General features: G+C 43.9%; 7 non-coding genes across 7 annotated transcripts; all 7 read left to right on the top strand.

Annotated features, from left to right (window-relative positions):
• Positions 1 to 3004: 3004 nt before the first annotated feature.
• trnaa-ugc (transfer RNA alanine (anticodon UGC)) lies at positions 3005 to 3077 on the top strand. Its single transcript has one exon. It is a non-coding gene; the product is annotated as a tRNA-Ala (tRNA).
• Positions 3078 to 5728: 2651 nt separating this feature from the next.
• Positions 5729 to 5801, top strand: trnaa-ugc (transfer RNA alanine (anticodon UGC)). The gene has a single exon. It is a non-coding gene; the product is annotated as a tRNA-Ala (tRNA).
• An 835-nt stretch (positions 5802 to 6636) lies between these two features.
• Positions 6637 to 6709, top strand: trnaa-ugc (transfer RNA alanine (anticodon UGC)). Its single transcript has one exon. It is a non-coding gene; the product is annotated as a tRNA-Ala (tRNA).
• An 835-nt stretch (positions 6710 to 7544) lies between these two features.
• On the top strand, positions 7545 to 7617 carry trnaa-ugc (transfer RNA alanine (anticodon UGC)). Its single transcript has one exon. It is a non-coding gene; the product is annotated as a tRNA-Ala (tRNA).
• Positions 7618 to 8452: 835 nt separating this feature from the next.
• Positions 8453 to 8525, top strand: trnaa-ugc (transfer RNA alanine (anticodon UGC)). Its single transcript has one exon. It is a non-coding gene; the product is annotated as a tRNA-Ala (tRNA).
• Positions 8526 to 11176: 2651 nt separating this feature from the next.
• On the top strand, positions 11177 to 11249 carry trnaa-ugc (transfer RNA alanine (anticodon UGC)). Its single transcript has one exon. It is a non-coding gene; the product is annotated as a tRNA-Ala (tRNA).
• Positions 11250 to 13900: 2651 nt separating this feature from the next.
• Positions 13901 to 13973, top strand: trnaa-ugc (transfer RNA alanine (anticodon UGC)). The gene has a single exon. It is a non-coding gene; the product is annotated as a tRNA-Ala (tRNA).
• The last annotated feature ends 2204 nt before the right edge of the window (positions 13974 to 16177 follow it).

Below are 16177 nucleotides of genomic sequence, written 5' to 3' on the forward strand. Positions count from 1 at the left end.
TATATGGCTCTATATATGACTGGTGACTCTAAATTGACTGTAGGTGTGAATGGTTGTCTATGTGTCAGCCCTGTGATGACCTGGTGACTTGTCCAGGGTGTACCCTGCCTTTCGCCCATAGTCAGCTGGGATAGGCTCCAGCTTGCCTGTGACCCTGTAGAACAGGATAAAGTGGTGAGAGATAAGGAGATGAGACAAGTGTAAGCCATAGTTCATAACTGCCTATAGGTTGACCATTGAAGCATTATGGGTATCAAAGAAATTTCACTCCATTACCTGCAATATATATTGTTTTTTATGAGTGTGCAACATATGTTACGTTGTCCAATCAGAGACCTGCTTTTATTCACTTAAAAATATGATACTTCAAACATTTTGGTTTGATTTTTCTTGGAAGAACTGGAAAAAGCAGCCAATAAGGTCACTTGTTCCAGATGCAGCAATCTAGAAGATCCTAGAAGGTGTGGCAGTGTACCTGAAAACAGAGAAAATCAGTGGCTTTATTCAACACGAAAGTAGTTTTCCTCTGCCAATTAAACATTGATGTGTTTTGTAACATGATGCATAAAATGGGAGACAAGGTACCGATGTGATATTGTACAAGACAGTACAAGACAGCCTTACAAGACAGTGTAAACTAGACAGATTGCCTGCTTGACAGTTTTTAACACAGTCTGGATGAAGACACCTTGGAGCTGGAACAAAGACAAGGACACGTGAATTTGGTGAAGACATATATATTTTATATAAAGTAGTAGGTCTCTATAGGAATGGAGCTAACGGATCCAAAGCTACATTAAGTATGAGTTTTTGCACTCATTTCTAAGTCTCACATTTTTAAAAACTGTACACTGAGACACTACTATTTGTGTTGTGGATCCCTTGTTTTTTAGTCAGTCATGGAACCCTTATTCAGCTCCAAGAAGAGAAAAAGAGGAGGGGATATTGACTTCCAGAAGTGCTTCATATGTCAATGAGACTGTGGAAGGAACAAGAATGACAAAACTTTACGTCAAGCAAGTGAATCAGGAATGATGACTTTAAAGACCAAAGCTGAAGAACGCATAAGATATAAAGATGAGGAATATTTTGAGTTTTTTGAATATTTACAAAAGCACATGAATCTGGACCCCAATAGCATCAAGTGGCATAAAACATGCTATTCTCAATTCACAAATGCAACAGAAATAACAAGACTGAAAAAGCGGTTTGAAGCAACAAGGTCAAAACCCATGGTGGATGTGAATGGTCCGCCAACTGCATAAACAATTGTGACCCTGAGGATGAGTAGGGTATCTAACGAAGAACATGCTCTTGGGTCAGTGATAATTAAGTGTTAACTGTATAAAATGTACATTACTGAAGCTGTTTAAAAGCATATATTAGTGTTATTAATCTTCAGCCCTGTTAATATTGAAGACATTGCTATGATGTTCTCAATAAACATTTCATATTTTGCAGAAATAAATGTTCTTGTATGTTCCTTAATTCTTAATTGTTGTCTATACTGTTGATGTCACCGGTAAATTTATTAGCTGTTGAAACATGTGTTTAAACAACAAAATTCTTTATCTCTTTAAAAAATTAATTTCATAATATCGTTATTCAGCAGCCATATTGGAATACTAACATGGCTGACATTTCATGAAAATGTAAAAACTGTACAATTTTGTCCTCTGTACAAGAAGGATTGTGCTTTGCAACATATTAATTGTTCTTCATTGCTCCCAAGATCTTATTTTGTTAAATATCTATGGCAGTTTCCAAAATGGCTGCCAAAGCAGGGTCATAGGCATTTGCAAAGATGCCAACCACTCTATTTCTACTTGTTAGGACCCTTTCTGACTAAAAAAAAACGGTTGGCAGCTTTTACCCCTAGATGTGCATGAAAGTGTTATGGAGTGCCCTAATGAGAAATAACTACCAGACTATGTGTTAGCGGAGCTCCGGCCCGCGTGAGGGGAGCCCCATAGGCATAGAGTGTGGATACATAAAGAAACCCATTGAGTTGTTTTCTGATGATTTCAGTCCTGTGTGTGCCTGCCACCACAGGAAACCCAACAACTAGTGGAGTGAGTAGTGAAGTGTGAAGTAGAGTAGTAGTCGGGACAGTATAGTAGTGAGTAACTTGAATAACCAAATATATAAATAAATAACCAAAAATACCGTATTTTGAATTGACTGTGAGATTACATTGCAGACTTTCAGTTTGAAATTGTGTCTATTTAGAGGAGGGTTTCTCTTTCTATCTGCCCGAAGGTCAAATTTCTTTCGCCACATTCAAAGCAGCACATCTGTGAAAACAGCCACTGTTTGGATTAAACCCACAACCTTGGCACTGTTTGCAACAATGACCAAATCAACTAACTGCACACTGCTTTTCTGCTGATATGCTCCTCTGATGAGCTCCGAAGGTGAGCTATCACAGATTCCTTTCAGTTTGCTTGGCTTTATTTCTTAAATTGCCCACTGACCTCAGAATCTCCAACTCACATTTTTCAACAGGCTTGTCATAGTCCCACCATCCACTATGAAATTCTAGCTCTCGCTCGAGTGCAAAGTCAGCTGAGACAGCTTTTACAAACTGAAAATATGATGCTTACCTGCTTGTATTCTTAAAGCTGCTGGTGAAAAGCAAGCTGCTGTCATGAAAAGGCACTTTTCACCACCTTCCAGCCAACTGCTCTCATTGAACAATGAAGCAACAAATGCTTCCTGAGGCATGCCCCAAAAGTGTGAGAAGCATGCCAGGGACTCCATGTGAGGAGATTGGGTTGTTTTAGGGGCAAAACCCGTGAAGCTTACCACCTGGTATTCATGAAAATGGGAGTCAGAATACACTCCCCCAGAACAAAAGTCTGCTTCTGGGCAGTCGCTCACTTGAAAATAAACAACCAACCAACCAATGGAAACTCAGGCATGGTTCCAGAGAGCAACGAGCAGGCCAGGAAGGGCAGTTTGGGGAGCTTGCGGTAGTTAGTTGGTCAAACGCTCCAACACAGCAGGGGAATTAGCTCAAGTGGTAGAGCGCTTGCTTTGCATGTAAGAGGTAGTGGGATCGATGCCCACATTCTCCAAAGCCACCAGCTTGCATGCATTTTACAGAGAAAAACATTCTTGTCATCTTGCAAACCAGCCGAATCATCTGCACTTTCAGCCAAGTCAAGATCAAATTTCTTTCGCCACATTCAAAGCAGCACATCTGTGAAAACAGCCACTGTTTGGATTAAACCCACAACCTTGGCACTGTTTGCAACAATGACCAAATCAACTAACTGCACACTGCTTTTCTGCTGATATGCTCCTCTGATGAGCTCCGAAGGTGAGCTATCACAGATTCCTTTCAGTTTGCTTGGCTTTATTTCTTGAATTGCCCACTGACCTCAGAATCTCCAACTCACATTTTTCAACAGGCTTGTCATAGTCCCACCATCCACTATGAAATTCTAGCTCTCGCTCGAGTGCAAAGTCAGCTGAGACAGCTTTTACAAACTGAAAATATGATGCTTACCTGCTTGTATTCTTAAAGCTGCTGGTGAAAAGCAAGCTGCTGTCGTGAAAAGGCACTTTTCACCACCTTCCAACCAACTGCTCTCATTGAACAATGAAGCAACAAATGCTTCCTGAGGCATGCCCCAAAAGTGTGAGAAGCATGCCAGGGACTCCATGTGAGGAGATTGGGTTGTTTTAGGGGCAAAACCCGTGAAGCTTACCACCTGGTATTCATGCAAATGGGAGTCAGAATACACTCCCCCAGAACAAAAGTCTGCTTCTGGGCAGTCGCTCACTTGAAAACAAACAACCAACCAACCAATGGAAATTCAGGCATGGTTCCAGAGAGCAACGAGCAAGCCAGGAAGGGCAGTTTGGGGAGCTTGCGGTAGTTAGTTGGTCAAACGCTCAAACACAGTAGGGGAATTAGCTCAAGTGGTAGAGCGCTTGCTTTGCGTGTAAGAGATAGTGGGATCGATGCCCACATTCTCGAAAGCTGCCAGCTTACTTGCATTTTACAGAGAAAAACATTCTTGTCATCTTGCAAACCAGCCGAATCATCTGCACTTTCAGCCAAGTCAAGATCAAATTTCTTTCGCCACATTCAAAGCAGCACATCTGTGAAAACAGCCACTATTTGGATTAAACCCACAACCTTGGCACTGTTTGCAACAATGACCAAATCAACTAACTGCACACTGCTTTTCTGCTGATATGCTCCTCTGATGAGCTCCGAAGGGGAGCTATCACAGATTCCTTTCAGTTTGCTTGGCTTTATTTCTTGAATTGCCCACTGACCTCAGAATCTCCAACTCACATTTTTCAACAGGCTTGTCATAGTCCCACCATCCACTATGAAACTCTAGCTCTCGCTCGAGTGCAAAGTCAGCTGAGACAGCTTTTACAAACTGAAAATATGATGCTTACCTGCTTGTATTCTTAAAGCTGCTGGTGAAAAGCAAGCTGCTGTCGTGAAAAGGCACTTTTCACCACCTTCCAGCCAACTGCTCTCATTGAACAATGAAGCAACAAATGCTTCCTGAGGCATGCCCCAAAAGTGTGAGAAGCATGCCAGGGACTCCATGTGAGGAGATTGGGTTGTTTTAGGGGCAAAACCCGTGAAGCTTACCACCTGGTATTCATGCAAATGGGAGTCAGAATACACTCCCCCAGAACAAAAGTCTGCTTCTGGGCAGTCGCTCACTTGAAAATAAACAACCAACCAACCAATGGAAACTCAGGCATGGTTCCAGAGAGCAACGAGCAGGCCAGGAAGGGCAGTTTGGGGAGCTTGCGGTAGTTAGTTGGTCAAACGCTCCAACACAGCAGGGGAATTAGCTCAAGTGGTAGAGCGCTTGCTTTGCATGTAAGAGGTAGTGGGATCGATGCCCACGTTCTCCAAAGCCACCAGCTTACATGCATTTTACAGAGAAAAACATTCTTGTCATCTTGCAAACCAGCCAAATCATCTGCACTTTCAGCCAAGTCAAGATCAAATTTCTTTCGCCACATTCAAAGCAGCACATCTGTGAAAACAGCCACTGTTTGGATTAAACCCACAACCTTGGCACTGTTTGCAACAATGACCAAATCAACTAACTGCACACTGCTTTTCTGCTGATATGCTCCTCTGATGAGCTCCGAAGGTGAGCTATCACAGATTCCTTTCAGTTTGCTTGGCTTTATTTCTTGAATTGCCCACTGACCTCAGAATCTCCAACTCACATTTTTCAACAGGCTTGTCATAGTCCCACCATCCACTATGAAATTCTAGCTCTCGCTCGAGTGCAAAGTCAGCTGAGACAGCTTTGACAAACTGAAAATATGATGCTTACCTGCTTGTATTCTTAAAGCTGCTGGTGAAAAGCAAGCTGCTGTCGTGAAAAGGCACTTTTCACCACCTTCCAGCCAACTGCTCTCATTGAACAATGAAGCAACAAATGCTTCCTGAGGCATGCCCCAAAAGTGTGAGAAGCATGCCAGGGACTCCATGTGAGGAGATTGGGTTGTTTTAGGGGCAAAACCCGTGAAGCTTACCACCTGGTATTCATGCAAATGGGAGTCAGAATACACTCCCCCAGAACAAAAGTCTGCTTCTGGGCAGTCGCTCACTTGAAAATAAACAACCAACCAACCAATGGAAACTCAGGCATGGTTCCAGAGAGCAACGAGCAGGCCAGGAAGGGCAGTTTGGGGAGCTTGCGGTAGTTAGTTGGTCAAACGCTCCAACACAGCAGGGGAATTAGCTCAAGTGGTAGAGCGCTTGCTTTGCATGTAAGAGGTAGTGGGATCGATGCCCACATTCTCCAAAGCCACCAGCTTACATGCATTTTACAGAGAAAAACATTCTTGTCATCTTGCAAACCAGCCGAATCATCTGCACTTTCAGCCAAGTCAAGATCAAATGTCTTTCGCCACATTCAAAGCAGCACATCTGTGAAAACAGCCACTGTTTGGATTAAACCCACAACCTTGGCACTGTTTGCAACAATGACCAAATCAACTAACTGCACACTGCTTTTCTGCTGATATGCTCCTCTGATGAGCTCCGAAGGTGAGCTATCACAGATTCCTTTCAGTTTGCTTGGCTTTATTTCTTGAATTGCCCACTGACCTCAGAATCTCCAACTCACATTTTTCAACAGGCTTGTCATAGTCCCACCATCCACTATGAAATTCTAGCTCTCGCTCGAGTGCAAAGTCAGCTGAGACAGCTTTGACAAACTGAAAATATGATGCTTACCTGCTTGTATTCTTAAAGCTGCTGGTGAAAAGCAAGCTGCTGTCGTGAAAAGGCACTTTTCACCACCTTCCAGCCAACTGCTCTCATTGAACAATGAAGCAACAAATGCTTCCTGAGGCATGCCCCAAAAATGTGAGAAGCATGCCAGGGACTCCATGTGAGGAGATTGGGTTGTTTTAGGGGCAAAACCCGTGAAGCTTACCACCTGGTATTCATGCAAATGGGAGTCAGAATACACTCCCCCAGAACAAAAGTCTGCTTCTGGGCAGTCGCTCACTTGAAAATAAACAACCAACCAACCAATGGAAACTCAGGCATGGTTCCAGAGAGCAACGAGCAGGCCAGGAAGGGCAGTTTGGGGAGCTTGCGGTAGTTAGTTGGTCAAACGCTCCAACACAGCAGGGGAATTAGCTCAAGTGGTAGAGCGCTTGCTTTGCATGTAAGAGGTAGTGGGATCGATGCCCACATTCTCCAAAGCCACCAGCTTACATGCATTTTACAGAGAAAAACATTCTTGTCATCTTGCAAACCAGCCGAATCATCTGCACTTTCAGCCAAGTCAAGATCAAATGTCTTTCGCCACATTCAAAGCAGCACATCTGTGAAAACAGCCACTGTTTGGATTAAACCCACAACCTTGGCACTGTTTGCAACAATGACCAAATCAACTAACTGCACACTGCTTTTCTGCTGATATGCTCCTCTGATGAGCTCCGAAGGTGAGCTATCACAGATTCCTTTCAGTTTGCTTGGCTTTATTTCTTGAATTGCCCACTGACCTCAGAATCTCCAACTCACATTTTTCAACAGGCTTGTCATAGTCCCACCATCCACTATGAAATTCTAGCTCTCGCTCGAGTGCAAAGTCAGCTGAGACAGCTTTGACAAACTGAAAATATGATGCTTACCTGCTTGTATTCTTAAAGCTGCTGGTGAAAAGCAAGCTGCTGTCGTGAAAAGGCACTTTTCACCACCTTCCAGCCAACTGCTCTCATTGAACAATGAAGCAACAAATGCTTCCTGAGGCATGCCCCAAAAGTGTGAGAAGCATGCCAGGGACACCATGTGAGGAGATTGGGTTGTTTTAGGGGCAAAACCCGTGAAGCTTACCACCTGGTATTCATGCAAATGGGACTCAGAATACACTCCCCCAGAACAAAAGTCTGCTTCTGGGCAGTCGCTCACTTGAAAATAAACAACCAACCAACCAATGGAAACTCAGGCATGGTTCCAGAGAGCAACGAGCAGGCCAGGAAGGGCAGTTTGGGGAGCTTGCGGTAGTTAGTTGGTCAAACGCTCCAACACAGCAGGGGAATTAGCTCAAGTGGTAGAGCGCTTGCTTTGCATGTAAGAGGTAGTGGGATCGATGCCCACATTCTCCAAAGCCACCAGCTTACATGCATTTTACAGAGAAAAACATTCTTGTCATCTTGCAAACCAGCCGAATCATCTGCACTTTCAGCCAAGTCAAGATCAAATGTCTTTCGCCACATTCAAAGCAGCACATCTGTGAAAACAGCCACTGTTTGGATTAAACCCACAACCTTGGCACTGTTTGCAACAATGACCAAATCAACTAACTGCACACTGCTTTTCTGCTGATATGCTCCTCTGATGAGCTCCGAAGGTGAGCTATCACAGATTCCTTTCAGTTTGCTTGGCTTTATTTCTTGAATTGCCCACTGACCTCAGAATCTCCAACTCACATTTTTCAACAGGCTTGTCATAGTCCCACCATCCACTATGAAATTCTAGCTCTCGCTCGAGTGCAAAGTCAGCTGAGACAGCTTTGACAAACTGAAAATATGATGCTTACCTGCTTGTATTCTTAAAGCTGCTGGTGAAAAGCAAGCTGCTGTCGTGAAAAGGCACTTTTCACCACCTTCCAGCCAACTGCTCTCATTGAACAATGAAGCAACAAATGCTTCCTGAGGCATGCCCCAAAAGTGTGAGAAGCATGCCAGGGACTCCATGTGAGGAGATTGGGTTGTTTTAGGGGCAAAACCCGTGAAGCTTACCACCTGGTATTCATGCAAATGGGAGTCAGAATACACTCCCCCAGAACAAAAGTCTGCTTCTGGGCAGTCGCTCACTTGAAAATAAACAACCAACCAACCAATGGAAACTCAGGCATGGTTCCAGAGAGCAACGAGCAGGCCAGGAAGGGCAGTTTGGGGAGCTTGCGGTAGTTAGTTGGTCAAACGCTCCAACACAGCAGGGGAATTAGCTCAAGTGGTAGAGCGCTTGCTTTGCATGTAAGAGGTAGTGGGATCGATGCCCACATTCTCCAAAGCCACCAGCTTACATGCATTTTACAGAGAAAAACATTCTTGTCATCTTGCAAACCAGCCAAATCATCTGCACTTTCAGCCAAGTCAAGATCAAATTTCTTTCGCCACATTCAAAGCAGCACATCTGTGAAAACAGCCACTGTTTGGATTAAACCCACAACCTTGGCACTGTTTGCAACAATGACCAAATCAACTAACTGCACACTGCTTTTCTGCTGATATGCTCCTCTGATGAGCTCCGAAGGTGAGCTATCACAGATTCCTTTCAGTTTGCTTGGCTTTATTTCTTGAATTGCCCACTGACCTCAGAATCTCCAACTCACATTTTTCAACAGGCTTGTCATAGTCCCACCATCCACTATGAAATTCTAGCTCTCGCTCGAGTGCAAAGTCAGCTGAGACAGCTTTGACAAACTGAAAATATGATGCTTACCTGCTTGTATTCTTAAAGCTGCTGGTGAAAAGCAAGCTGCTGTCGTGAAAAGGCACTTTTCACCACCTTCCAGCCAACTGCTCTCATTGAACAATGAAGCAACAAATGCTTCCTGAGGCATGCCCCAAAAGTGTGAGAAGCATGCCAGGGACTCCATGTGAGGAGATTGGGTTGTTTTAGGGGCAAAACCCGTGAAGCTTACCACCTGGTATTCATGCAAATGGGAGTCAGAATACACTCCCCCAGAACAAAAGTCTGCTTCTGGGCAGTCGCTCACTTGAAAATAAACAACCAACCAACCAATGGAAACTCAGGCATGGTTCCAGAGAGCAACGAGCAGGCCAGGAAGGGCAGTTTGGGGAGCTTGCGGTAGTTAGTTGGTCAAACGCTCCAACACAGCAGGGGAATTAGCTCAAGTGGTAGAGCGCTTGCTTTGCATGTAAGAGGTAGTGGGATCGATGCCCACGTTCTCCAAAGCCACCAGCTTACATGCATTTTACAGAGAAAAACATTCTTGTCATCTTGCAAACCAGCCAAATCATCTGCACTTTCAGCCAAGTCAAGATCAAATTTCTTTCGCCACATTCAAAGCAGCACATCTGTGAAAACAGCCACTGTTTGGATTAAACCCACAACCTTGGCACTGTTTGCAACAATGACCAAATCAACTAACTGCACACTGCTTTTCTGCTGATATGCTCCTCTGATGAGCTCCGAAGGTGAGCTATCACAGATTCCTTTCAGTTTGCTTGGCTTTATTTCTTGAATTGCCCACTGACCTCAGAATCTCCAACTCACATTTTTCAACAGGCTTGTCATAGTCCCACCATCCACTATGAAATTCTAGCTCTCGCTCGAGTGCAAAGTCAGCTGAGACAGCTTTGACAAACTGAAAATATGATGCTTACCTGCTTGTATTCTTAAAGCTGCTGGTGAAAAGCAAGCTGCTGTCGTGAAAAGGCACTTTTCACCACCTTCCAGCCAACTGCTCTCATTGAACAATGAAGCAACAAATGCTTCCTGAGGCATGCCCCAAAAGTGTGAGAAGCATGCCAGGGACTCCATGTGAGGAGATTGGGTTGTTTTAGGGGCAAAACCCGTGAAGCTTACCACCTGGTATTCATGCAAATGGGAGTCAGAATACACTCCCCCAGAACAAAAGTCTGCTTCTGGGCAGTCGCTCACTTGAAAATAAACAACCAACCAACCAATGGAAACTCAGGCATGGTTCCAGAGAGCAACGAGCAGGCCAGGAAGGGCAGTTTGGGGAGCTTGCGGTAGTTAGTTGGTCAAACGCTCCAACACAGCAGGGGAATTAGCTCAAGTGGTAGAGCGCTTGCTTTGCATGTAAGAGGTAGTGGGATCGATGCCCACGTTCTCCAAAGCCACCAGCTTACATACATTTTACAGAGAAAAACATTCTTGTCATCTTGCAAACCAGCCAAATCATCTGCACTTTCAGCCAAGTCAAGATCAAATTTCTTTCGCCACATTCAAAGCAGCACATCTGTGAAAACAGCCACTGTTTGGATTAAACCCACAACCTTGGCACTGTTTGCAACAATGACCAAATCAACTAACTGCACACTGCTTTTCTGCTGATATGCTCCTCTGATGAGCTCCGAAGGTGAGCTATCACAGATTCCTTTCAGTTTGCTTGGCTTTATTTCTTGAATTGCCCACTGACCTCAGAATCTCCAACTCACATTTTTCAACAGGCTTGTCATAGTCCCACCATCCACTATGAAATTCTAGCTCTCGCTCGAGTGCAAAGTCAGCTGAGACAGCTTTGACAAACTGAAAATATGATGCTTACCTGCTTGTATTCTTAAAGCTGCTGGTGAAAAGCAAGCTGCTGTCGTGAAAAGGCACTTTTCACCACCTTCCAGCCAACTGCTCTCATTGAACAATGAAGCAACAAATGCTTCCTGAGGCATGCCCCAAAAGTGTGAGAAGCATGCCAGGGACTCCATGTGAGGAGATTGGGTTGTTTTAGGGGCAAAACCCGTGAAGCTTACCACCTGGTATTCATGAAAATGGGAGTCAGAATACACTCCCCCAGAACAAAAGTCTGCTTCTGGGCAGTCGCTCACTTGAAAATAAACAACCAACCAACCAATGGAAACTCAGGCATGGTTCCAGAGAGCAACGAGCAGGCCAGGAAGGGCAGTTTGGGGAGCTTGCGGTAGTTAGTTGGTCAAACGCTCCAACACAGCAGGGGAATTAGCTCAAGTGGTAGAGCGCTTGCTTTGCATGTAAGAGGTAGTGGGATCGATGCCCACATTCTCCAAAGCCACCAGCTTACATGCATTTTACAGAGAAAAACATTCTTGTCATCTTGCAAACCAGCCGAATCATCTGCACTTTCAGCCAAGTCAAGATCAAATGTCTTTCGCCACATTCAAAGCAGCACATCTGTGAAAACAGCCACTGTTTGGATTAAACCCACAACCTTGGCACTGTTTGCAACAATGACCAAATCAACTAACTGCACACTGCTTTTCTGCTGATATGCTCCTCTGATGAGCTCCGAAGGTGAGCTATCACAGATTCCTTTCAGTTTGCTTGGCTTTATTTCTTGAATTGCCCACTGACCTCAGAATCTCCAACTCACATTTTTCAACAGGCTTGTCATAGTCCCACCATCCACTATGAAATTCTAGCTCTCGCTCGAGTGCAAAGTCAGCTGAGACAGCTTTGACAAACTGAAAATATGATGCTTACCTGCTTGTATTCTTAAAGCTGCTGGTGAAAAGCAAGCTGCTGTCGTGAAAAGGCACTTTTCACCACCTTCCAGCCAACTGCTCTCATTGAACAATGAAGCAACAAATGCTTCCTGAGGCATGCCCCAAAAGTGTGAGAAGCATGCCAGGGACTCCATGTGAGGAGATTGGGTTGTTTTAGGGGCAAAACCCGTGAAGCTTACCACCTGGTATTCATGCAAATGGGAGTCAGAATACACTCCCCCAGAACAAAAGTCTGCTTCTGGGCAGTCGCTCACTTGAAAATAAACAACCAACCAACCAATGGAAACTCAGGCATGGTTCCAGAGAGCAACGAGCAGGCCAGGAAGGGCAGTTTGGGGAGCTTGCGGTAGTTAGTTGGTCAAACGCTCCAACACAGCAGGGGAATTAGCTCAAGTGGTGGAGCGCTTGCTTTGCATGTAAGAGGTAGTGGGATCGATGCCCACATTCTCCAAAGCCACCAGCTTACATGCATTTTACAGAGAAAAACATTCTTGTCATCTTGCAAACCAGCCGAATCATCTGCACTTTCAGCCAAGTCAAGATCAAATGTCTTTCGCCACATTCAAAGCAGCACATCTGTGAAAACAGCCACTGTTTGGATTAAACCCACAACCTTGGCACTGTTTGCAACAATGACCAAATCAACTAACTGCACACTGCTTTTCTGCTGATATGCTCCTCTGATGAGCTCCGAAGGTGAGCTATCACAGATTCCTTTCAGTTTGCTTGGCTTTATTTCTTGAATTGCCCACTGACCTCAGAATCTCCAACTCACATTTTTCAACAGGCTTGTCATAGTCCCACCATCCACTATGAAATTCTAGCTCTCGCTCGAGTGCAAAGTCAGCTGAGACAGCTTTTACAAACTGAAAATATGATGCTTACCTGCTTGTATTCTTAAAGCTGCTGGTGAAAAGCAAGCTGCTGTCGTGAAAAGGCACTTTTCACCACCTTCCAGCCAACTGCTCTCATTGAACAATGAAGCAACAAATGCTTCCTGAGGCATGCCCCAAAAGTGTGAGAAGCATGCCAGGGACTCCATGTGAGGAGATTGGGTTGTTTTAGGGGCAAAACCCGTGAAGCTTACCACCTGGTATTCATGCAAATGGGAGTCAGAATACACTCCCCCAGAACAAAAGTCTGCTTCTGGGCAGTCGCTCACTTGAAAATAAACAACCAACCAACCAATGGAAACTCAGGCATGGTTCCAGAGAGCAACGAGCAGGCCAGGAAGGGCAGTTTGGGGAGCTTGCGGTAGTTAGTTGGTCAAACGCTCCAACACAGCAGGGGAATTAGCTCAAGTGGTAGAGCGCTTGCTTTGCATGTAAGAGGTAGTAGGATCGATGCCCACGTTCTCCAAAGCCACCAGCTTACATGCATTTTACAGAGAAAAACATTCTTGTCATCTTGCAAACCAGCCGAATCATCTGCACTTTCAGCCAAGTCAAGATCAAATGTCTTTCGCCACATTCAAAGCAGCACATCTGTGAAAACAGCCACTGTTTGGATTAAACCCACAACCTTGGCACTGTTTGCAACAATGACCAAATCAACTAACTGCACACTGCTTTTCTGCTGATATGCTCCTCTGATGAGCTCCGAAGGTGAGCTATCACAGATTCCTTTCAGTTTGCTTGGCTTTATTTCTTGAATTGCCCACTGACCTCAGAATCTCCAACTCACATTTTTCAACAGGCTTGTCATAGTCCCACCATCCACTATGAAATTCTAGCTCTCGCTCGAGTGCAAAGTCAGCTGAGACAGCTTTTACAAACTGAAAATATGATGCTTACCTGCTTGTATTCTTAAAGCTGCTGGTGAAAAGCAAGCTGCTGTCGTGAAAAGGCACTTTTCACCACCTTCCAGCCAACTGCTCTCATTGAACAATGAAGCAACAAATGCTTCCTGAGGCATGCCCCAAAAGTGTGAGAAGCATGCCAGGGACTCCATGTGAGGAGATTGGGTTGTTTTAGGGGCAAAACCCGTGAAGCTTACCACCTGGTATTCATGCAAATGGGAGTCAGAATACACTCCCCCAGAACAAAAGTCTGCTTCTGGGCAGTCGCTCACTTGAAAATAAACAACCAACCAACCAATGGAAACTCAGGCATGGTTCCAGAGAGCAACGAGCAGGCCAGGAAGGGCAGTTTGGGGAGCTTGCGGTAGTTAGTTGGTCAAACGCTCCAACACAGCAGGGGAATTAGCTCAAGTGGTAGAGCGCTTGCTTTGCATGTAAGAGGTAGTGGGATCGATGCCCACATTCTCCAAAGCCACCAGCTTACATGCATTTTACAGAGAAAAACATTCTTGTCATCTTGCAAACCAGCCAAATCATCTGCACTTTCAGCCAAGTCAAGATCAAATTTCTTTCGCCACATTCAAAGCAGCACATCTGTGAAAACAGCCACTGTTTGGATTAAACCCACAACCTTGGCACTGTTTGCAACAATGACCAAATCAACTAACTGCACACTGCTTTTCTGCTGATATGCTCCTCTGATGAGCTCCGAAGGTGAGCTATCACAGATTCCTTTCAGTTTGCTTGGCTTTATTTCTTGAATTGCCCACTGACCTCAGTATCTGTTGGACTTCACCCAGTCGGAAACGGTCAACTTACTTCTCGGGACCCCCGCCCTCATGTCACCCAGAGCTCTGGGGGGGTTAGTCGCCAAGAAAGACAGGAACCCCAATGTAGTTTATTCGCAAGTTCCCCCCATTGGACAAGAATACAGAGGGTTATTATATGTGAGTGTTATCTGTGTGTAAATGACATCAATGATATCTATGTGCGTGTGTGCATGAATGTGTGTATGTGTGTGTCTATGGGGGGGTGTGAGTGAGTGACATCATTTTGATATCTGTGTTTATGTGTGTGTGAGCAGGTCACATTTTAATTACATCACTGTTCTGATGGAATGTTCAGATGTATGTGTGTGTGTTTGACTTGCGTGCAAGTGAGCAGCTTGATCTTGGGGCAGGTCAAATAATCTCCATCAGTGTGTGTGTAAATCATAACACAATGACATATTTCTGATGATATGACATGATAGCAAGATACAGACAGATTTTAAAGGTCATTGCCGACGTACACCCCTTTAGGTCAGATATAACATAGGGCCATATGTACTTAAGATGGTGATGGAATTTTTAAACACATATATTATAAGAAAGTAAACAAAAAATAAGAATATGTCTAGTCTACGAAGGTCAAATGCATCAGAAATTAATGCCAAGTTAAATAGTTTAAAGGATCTAAAAGCTAAAGGATGAAAAGCTAAAATATTAAAATTATAATTTCTTAACACATGAACGTGTGCTAAGTCAGCAAATTACATCTTGATTTCATCAGTATGTAGTAAGACAATCATAAGCAAAATAACAAATAAGAATATGTCTTTAACAATCCTAAATTATATTCTGTAATTATAAAACTAACTTAAAACTATAAAACTAACTTAAATCATTGAATGCATCTTTGATCTAACAATTAAGTCTAAATCACTGCCATAGTATATGCAAAAGTCCAAAATAATAAAGGATCTTAAAAAGCTCTCCCATATAAAGTCTTAACACTTTGTGCAGCAATAAGGCTAATACAAAACTATAAAACTAACATGAATCATGGCTTTAAATTTAACTTTAATCCCAAATACACGTTGCGCTATGCAGCTGCTGGTGTGTCTGACATCACTGCAGACCTTGGCGCCGTTCTCTGATCAATAATACACATTTCATATCAAAATAAACAAAATTTTCCCAAACAATGTCCAGCCGAGACATAAGGTCATTTTAACTGAACAGAAATTCATCCTTAATTTTGTCACAAATATAAATTGCTGCCTTCTTGGTCAAGAATAATACTTATATAAACCTACATATAAACCTACATAATAATAAAACCTAACAATCCCCCCCTTTGATAATAGTATCACTATTATCAAATCCTAGGATCATATATGATCATTATCACCTCACGATCATATATGTGATTACATCGAGAATTAATCTTGAGTTAATCTTTGCCCTTCTTGACGTATATTGGTGCTCAGAGGGCGGGCATGCCCGATCAGCCCTCGTCCCACCTCACCGGAGCTTAGAGAAACTCAAAACCTCTTAATTCGTCCCAAATACACGCTACTTCCTTCAGAGTAATTTGTTCTAAAACAGTGAGGGAAAGTGAAATTAGAAGGCATATTGACCTATAGTGAGAACAGAGTCCTGTAAGAATACAGAGTTTCAGAGCATAGAGATGTGTAATAATAGTAGAAAACGGCATCAGATGAAAGACATAACACATTCGTGTGGTGTGCGCTTGTGCAGTCCAGTTAGCGAATTGCCAGAAGATGTTGTCCAGCTCGAGCGGGTAACCCTGCTCCAAGCAATGAAGTGGTCCAGAAGGCTCGGGCGGGTAACCCTGCCCCGAGCAAAGATGAAGCAGTCACAAAGGCTCGGGCGGGTAGCCCTGCCCCGA

The sequence above is a fragment of the Neoarius graeffei genome, chromosome 1 (genome assembly GCF_027579695.1).
Source record: "Neoarius graeffei isolate fNeoGra1 chromosome 1, fNeoGra1.pri, whole genome shotgun sequence".
Taxonomy (NCBI): domain Eukaryota; kingdom Metazoa; phylum Chordata; class Actinopteri; order Siluriformes; family Ariidae; genus Neoarius; species Neoarius graeffei.